We start from the raw sequence: 8,211 nt of genomic DNA on the forward strand, positions 1-8,211 counted from the left end.
CTAAGGAACCTCCCTGTCCCCTGTTACCCAGAGCACCCCAAGCTTTAATGGAGTTAGCATCCCAGCGAGGCAGGGCACTGCTACCAGCCCTGCTTTACAGGGGGGGAAACTGAGGCGCAGAAACTAGTTACCCACCTTTCAGGAGGGGGGTGTATGTGATTTGCCCAGAGTCCCACAGGAAGTCTGTTGCAGAGCAGGGAATTAAACCCAGCTCCCAGGCAGGCGCTCTAACTGCCAAGCCATCCTTCCTGGACCAGACAAGAACTAACCCACGGCCACCTCTGAAGGCCCCTAGGTCTTTCTCCATCTTTGGGAGAGACACAGTTGGTGTAAGCTTCATTGAAACCAGCTGAGGATCTGTGTCCTCTGATTTTTGTAAAAACAGAGACCTAAAACCAGCAGAAATCTTTCCAAGGCCCCAGCTTTGTTCAGAGCATCGTCCCTGGTTAATGCAGCCTCCTCTGGGGTGGAACACTGCAGCCGTTCAGCGCAATGGCTTTATTATGGAGCGATTGTACCCTAGCAGCAGGGCTGAACACAGCCCATGCTGCCTGTGTGTACTGGAGTCAGTGCAACTTATTTGATTCCCCCAGCCCAGGCCATGAGCTTAGCAAGTGATGACAAGAGCATCGCGCATTTACAAACACTTCACAGGCATGAAATGACTTCAGTGTCTGGCCGTCCCCCTAATTATTCTCACAGCCCTTTGACAGAGGACTGGAAAATCTGCTAGCTTGAGAAACGGGTGACATACTTTACCAGCTACCAGGGTATTATTCAAGCCAGGGCTGGAGCCTGGTGCATGTTAGACCATTGCCTCATGACAGGACTTGGCAATGTTCCCCCCCCAGGTGTTCCCATTTCTTCTGCTCAGCGTCCCACATGCACCCTGCCCACAGCATGCATTGCGCCCAAACTCCCTCCCTGGCGTATGGATCTGCAGGGACGCTGCTGCCTTGTAGTTCTAATGCTGGAATCTAACGTCTGCCATTTGGCAAACAGCGTTTGCAGGTAGCCTGCGTTAGATCCCCCACAGATGGACTTGGGACTGTCACGCGTCCCCAGGCGTCCTTCTGATGAGGAAGGCTGGTCTGGTAGCTAAAGCACTGGCCTGGGGATCGGCGTTCAATTCCGAGCTCTGCTACTGATTTCCTGTGTGACCCTGGGCAAGTCACTTAGGCACCTAAATACCTTTGAGAATCTGGGCCTTAGTCTTCCTAAGTCTTGATTCCTTCTCTGTTCAAGGGGATAATAATTCTGCCTTTGTCTCTGTAGGTGGTAAGGTCTGTGGGGCAGGGATTGTGTACGTGCAGGACCCTGCGCAAGGGGGCCCATAGCTGCAGCTGTGTTCTGGATAATAAGTGCTAGTGACGGGTTGAGACCTGCTCAGATACAGGAAATAAACCTGGACCCGGGCGATGCGCAGAAATCAAGAGAAAAGAAACAGCTAGAAAAAATACAAACCTGACCCGGTTTGCTCTTATCTTTTACTGTATTGATCAGAAGTTTGCACATCCCATGTGCCTTTCGGGCGAGGCGCTCAAAGCGCTTCACAGACATGGACCGACTGCATTTCACAGCCACCTGCCCTGCCCCACCCCCCCCCCCGCGATGCTCGGGTACTATGGGGACAAGGAAACTAGACTGATAGAGGTAGGTACGCGTTGTCATCCCCTTTTTACAGCTGAGGGAAACTGAGGCACAGAGAGACTAACTGGCCAGTCCAAGTCCTGCAATGAGTCCCTGGGAGAGCTGGACACAGAACCCAGGAGTCCTGACTCCCAGGTCCTCTGTTCTAACCACTAGACCCCATTCATTCCTGGCGCACTCGGGCCAGATTTTAAAGGTATTTCCGTCGCTGCGCTCAGTGTCATAACATCATAACAACATGATCTCATTTTCAAAACAGATCTAGCCATTTGGGAGTCTAATCCCATCAGCTGTCAATAGGATTTGAACGGTGAAGTGCCTAAATCCCTCTTGAAAAATGAAATTTAGGCTCCTAAATCAGTTAGGCGTTGCGACGCTGAGCACAGCGTCCCCTAAATACCTTTAGAAATCTGGGCCTGCTCCCATGCTCTGATCCTCTGTGTTAGCCATCAAGGAGCTAGTGAGATCGAATGGAGCGAGGTGATGCAGTGGAGCTAAAGGGTGAATATCGCAGGATTCAAAGTACATTGGCTGGCACCCAGCCTGCATCTAACTCCCACCATGTGTTGGAAATCCGGCTCTGAACGTTACAAATAGGAACCTAGGCACTGCCAGACTGGATCAGGTCCCTGCTCCGTCTAGCCCAGCAGAGCCCGTCTCTGACACTGGCCAGCGCTAGCTGCTTCGCAGGAAGGTGTCAGAACCCCACAACTGGCCCCAACATCCAAACCAAACCCTAGCTCTGACCTGCCTCTCCCCCCCTTTCCCCCCAAACCTTGGAGTGTCTGAAAACGAAGGGCCCAGTTTTCCAGCGCCCCCACACCTTGTGTCAGCGGCCACAGCTATGCAAAGTGGGTGCAAAATGTGACAAAATCCAGATCATGGTGGTGTGTGTCATTTTGCACTCTCTCTCTATCCCCATACACAGCTGTCTATCTGTCCTCATACACCCCCTTTTATCTATCACCCTACACCCCTTTCTGTCTATTTATCTCCATACACACCAGTCTATCCCCATACACTCCTTTCTGTCTATTCTAATACTCTTCTATCTATCTAAAAATAGTATCAGGACTCTATTAACGATGGAATATTTTCCCCATCCGGGTTTAGGAAGAAGGGAGACATTGATACTTCCTGACATGTACTGTTTCAAATTGGATCCATCCTACCCCACCTCCATGGGCGTACCCCCTGCAGCCCGATTCTCCATTGCCCTCTGCCTCATGCCGTCATTCACACCCGCACAAAGTGGGTGCAAGGCACTGCCCGATCCCAACGGTGGCATTTCACACCCACTGCGCACTGGTGTTAATGAGGAGGTGAGGTGCAGGGCAGCAGAGGGGCCTAGGCTGTGCAGCCCCGAGGAAGGATGTTGCGTAGGGCACACGGCTCTGTGCCATGCAGGTGATCTCTCCCCGTCCCTGCCAGCGCAGCTTTAAACAGCGAGGTGGCTGGGGCTAATCAAGATAGACTTGCAAACAACACGGCAGTGCCACCTCCAGAGCCGTCAGAAAGGGAGAAGCAGATGGGCAAAGCGAAGCGGGGAGCTGCAGCTAAATGGATTGATGGAGAGGCCTCTAAGAGAGATGGATTGGAGAGGGACCCGCTGGAGGAAGGGGCCGGGGCAGCCACGCTGCGACGGGGGCTGGGGCGCGAGGACACGGTGGGGAGGGAGAGAGGCCTGCAGATAACAGATGCGTGGACACAAAGACTGGAACGGGAGAGAGGGACAGATGGACGGGCAATAGCGAGAGTCAGGAGAAGAGAGGGATCTAAACGTAATTAGATTGGATCCGATTATGACAGACTCGATTAGAGCGATATTATGATCAGGAGCTTCTGTCGCTATTTGGTTTTTTGGGGGGGGGGAACAAAGCCAGGGAGCACGTGGGGAAGGGGACAAGTGGGGACAAGGGGAGCCGGGGTGGATGAAAGGAGACTTCTCCTTGGGAAAGCTGTCAGCGGCGGCAGTGACAGATTGTCTGGTTATCGAGTACCGGGGCCGTCTGTCACCGGCCGCTCACAAAACCTGCACTCCATAAAAGCCAGGGAGACAAAGGCAAGGAGGGGAGAGGGGTGACGGGAGCCGAGACCTTCTGTCACCAGCCAGGCGAGTGTGCCCAGGGCATGGAGAGAGCCGTGCACAGCAGAGACCTTCTGTCAGGAGCTGGGCACACACCTGTGTAAACACCCCTGAACCTGCGCGCACATACACCCTAAATCTGTGTGTGCACAGACCTCTACACAACTGTCCCACACAAATATTTGTGTGTCATACACGTACATACACACACACACACACACACGCAATTGCACAACCCCCCAAAACCACTGGTGCACAAACACATGCATCTGCAAACACACACAGACCGACACACCTGGAGACACTAACACACAAACTCTCATAAGCACACAAAGAGGTTAACACACATGCACCTCTGCAGGATCTAGGGCCAGACAAAGAGAAAGAGGTTCTCACCCTAGGCCCTTGGGCTTTTACCACCCAGTCACACCCCGCAGACTAGATTTGAGGGTGAAAGGGAGAAGGAGAAAGCAGCAATTAGACTCCGGGCACTATGAACGAGAGGTCGGGCTGGATTCTGATCAGCGGTGCCGGTGTAAGCCCGCTGAGGTCAGGTCACTCCGAGAGCAGAATCAGGGAGAGGCAGCTGGTAGGATGAAGAAGGTGATGGGGGAGAGGAGCTGGGAAGGGGCAGAGCAAACCCACCCCAGCTGTAACTGCATGGATCTCGGAGCAGTGTCATGGATGTGAATCCAGCCCCAAGGCTGTGAATTCACAGGCAGGCCTGTTGCTTTTCCACTGCCTGCAGCCTGGGTGATTGGTTGCTTCAGGGCTCGATTCTCTCTCCCCCTAGGAGCTAAGGTTGGGGCTAGCAGCCCTCGTGCTCCAAAGCGCAGGCAGATCACCGCAGCATTGCTAGCAAGGTCTGTACAGCCCCTTGCACCAGCCACAGCAGCTGTGCCAGTTGCACTAAGCAACTATGGGATAGTTGCTCCAGGAAGACTGCAATGCACCGGTGCCTGACAAGGGGTGTGTGTCAGAGACACCAGACAGGAGAGGATTCGCCTGGCGTAAGGAAATGTGAGAACCAAGCACCGCATCCCTGCCGTGTGGTCCTCACTGGGCTAACCAAGTACCATCGCCCCCTTGTCATCCAGTGCCCATGGTGCTACAAGACAAGGGGCCTTAAAGGGGCCCTAACCCCTACATGGGCAGGAGCTAACTTGCCGGCACCATAAACACCCGCAAACAAAAGCGAGGGCCTCCAGAGAGGAAGGATGGGCTAGTGTTTAAAGCACCGGAGCAGGACTTGGGAGCTCTGCCACTGGGGGACCTTGGGCAAGTGTCTGCATCGCTCTGTGCCTCAGTTTCCCCTTGTGTAAAACGGGGATAATAATCCTGCCTATCCCCCACCATCTGTCTGTCTTTCTTGCTTGTATAGCGGGTGAGCCCTTTGTGGCAGGGACTGTCTCTTACTCTGTCTCTAGGCGGCGCCCGGCCCAACGGGGGCCCTGATCTCTGTTGAGGCCTCCAGGCAACGATTTAGGCTTCCAGCGTCTCAGCGTAAAAAGCTTCGAAAGTCAGGCTTGCATCCGCTCCAGCACCTGAAGGGTTAAAGCCGTCTGCTCTCCCTGACAAGCACGAGCCAGTTTGGGTCCCCAGTGGGTTTGTACAATATGTCGCCTCATCTCCTGCCAAATGCTGCCTCTTCTAGTCTCTTTCCTGCCTCCCTGTGCCCCCCTCCCACACAGCCCCAGGGGTGTCCAGGGTAGCACGCTTAGCTTGTGGTACCACAGTCGACCTCAGCGGCTCCTTCTTTGCAGCTGATCCCCGTCTCCGTGTCCGCCAGTCGAGGTGGGCAGATCTCCGAGGGTCTCGGAGGGTTTCACCCTCTTGGAAACGTTGCCAGTGAAGCAAACTCAGCGTTAGGAGCAGGGAGCTCTGTAGATCTTCAGCTGCCCGGGGCCCAAGCCTGGCCTCGTCTGAGTTTTGATAGAAGGTTGGGCGCCTTCTCTTTCCCTTCCCGGTTGTTCTTCATTTTGAATCCGGCGTGAGCACCCGCGCACGGGGGAGCCTAAACCGTTCCGCATGAGCTGGGCCCGGCGCAGCTGTTCCGTACAATCCCAGCAACGTCGGGCAGGAAGGGACCTCGAGAGGCAGGCCCTAGACCAGAGTCTGTCCTACCTGTTCTTAAAAACCTCTGGGGCCGGGGACCCCACAGCCTCCCTTGGGAGCTGACTCCAGTCCTTACCCAGCCTAGAAACAAGCCCCAGCCTTCTACTTCAGACACTTAACACCTTCCCTGTGCCCCCTTAGCGACCCCGTCTCATTCCCCTGTCACAGCTAGGGCCTGATCCTGGGGAAGCCCCTGCCTCACAGGCTGGTGGGTTTGTAGCACTCAGCCCTGACACTCTAAGCCGAGTTCCTCTTGAACCAAGGACTTTATCTAGAGGGTATCTTAAGTTTGGAAAACAATTGCTCGTTGTATTATAGTAGCGCTTACCGGCCCTACCCCCATTGTGGCAGGCGCGGCGCAGCTGGTGAAACAGTCTGTACCCTGAAGCGCTTACAATCTATAGGCAAGGCAAACATAGGAAGGGTTCTTATCCCCATTCTACCGATGGGGAAACTGAGGCACGGAATGAGGATGTGGCTTGCTCAGCCTCACACAGGGAGTCAGTCTGGGGCAGAGCTAAGGACTGAACACAGATCTCCGGAGTCCCAGGCCACTGCTTAAACCCCGTATGGAGCTTCTCCCCAGCTCCAAAATACATGTGGCCACACCCCATCTCTTGCAAGGAGCTTTATTTTCTTAAAGAAGCAAGTCAACCAACAGCAACACCGTCTTTTAACCCAATCCTAACTTTCTGGTTTCAGCTCCAGGCCTCTGAAGGGCATCTGGCCGCTTCCCAGTTCTGACCAGCTCTCTGGGCTAGGCCCCTGGGCACCTGGCCGTTTGCTCCAGGAGGACCCACCACTGGGGCTTCCCACCCCACACCCCCCAGGAACAGCCTGTCCCAATCAATTCCCCCTCCCTGGCCACTAGCAGCCTACAGGCCAAAGTGTAGCCAGCCCCTTTGACTGGCTGCCTTGGATTCACCAGTTCGGCTCCAGACGGGATGGGCCCAGTTCTACTCCCAGGGGCCCGCTGCCCTGTGACAAACCCCAGCACCAAACTCACCCAGCTCACTGGCACTGAACGAGCCGGCAGCCCATGGGAGCGGTGATCTGGCACTGCCCTGGGGCAGAGTGGCGCATGAGCAGGCGTGGAAGGCTCCGATTTTGACCGGAGAATGTCAGTGAACGTTGATTTCACTGCACGCCCGAACCGACGGGAAAATATTTCCCTCGATACTGGTTGAGATTTACAGCGAGGCAAAGTAAGAAAAACACTGCCTGAGAACTTAGGAGGGTCTCCTCTGAGGCGGCTGCCTTTGTATCTTTTGAGATGTGATGTTGACAATTTGTCTTTTAACGGTTCTAGAGAGCTTTAACTTCTTAGATCTCAGCAGCCGCTGTCATTAAATAATTATCGGCTGACACTCCCCCCACCCCCATTATCTGACACCCTCCCCGGGGATTTCCAGCCCTGGCTGGAAGTTCGGAGAGAAGCGAAGGGCTGCGTGGCTGACAACGCAGTGCAGTGTGACTAGGTAGCCCAGGGGCCTTGCTCTGGGGCAGGGCCGCCCGGGGGGGCGCAAGTGGGGCAATTTGCCCCAGGCCCCGGGCCCAGGGCCCTGCAGGGGCCCCCATGAGAATATAGTATTCTATAGTATTGCAACTTTTTTTTATGGAAGGAGCTCCCAAAATTGCTTTGCCCCAGGTCCCCTGAATCCTCTGGGCAGCCTGCTCTGGGGGGTGAGATTTCGGGGGGCACTGGGTCTCGGCTACACAGGACGTTTGACTAAGGCCTGGAGGAAGCAGTCACCGAAGAGAACACAAAGCAGAGAGACCCAGATACTGAGCTGGGGCTATCAGGAAGCCGAGAACAGAGCAGGCATGAGATCCCGGACTAGCTGCCTGCATCCCCTCCTCCCAGGGCCCGGGCAAGATGCCCAGAGACCATCCCACCATCAGCTGCAGAGCTAGGTAGGGCCCGGCTGGTATCCTGGCAGGGGGAGAGGCGCTGGCCCCTGGGGGTGGAAGAGAGACACAAACAGGAGGGGCAGGGAGTGTGCAGAGAGAGAAATAAATAAATATGTATGTGGCCCATCAGTCACCCCATGGGGAGAGGGGAGTGCGGGCAGCAGCAGGCAGAGAGTGCGGGTGGGTGTGATGGGCATGTGGTGTGGGTGTGGGTCATGAGAAGTGTGTGTGTGTGATGGACCTGCGGGGGTGATGGCAGTGCTTAATTTGTAATAAAAGAGGTGCTGCGGTTCAAGCAATTTTTTTACATTCATAACAGATGCAGCAAACCCAGCGGTGCCGGGCTCTGAACTGCCAGGCCCAGAGGTGCCGGGGCTCAGTCCTGGCGAGCCCTGGCCCAACTTAAGCACTGGGTGTGTCATGGATGTAGCGTGCGGTGGTGTTGAGCG

The sequence above is a fragment of the Malaclemys terrapin genome, chromosome 21 (assembly GCF_027887155.1).
Source record: "Malaclemys terrapin pileata isolate rMalTer1 chromosome 21, rMalTer1.hap1, whole genome shotgun sequence".
NCBI classification, from domain to species: domain Eukaryota; kingdom Metazoa; phylum Chordata; order Testudines; family Emydidae; genus Malaclemys; species Malaclemys terrapin.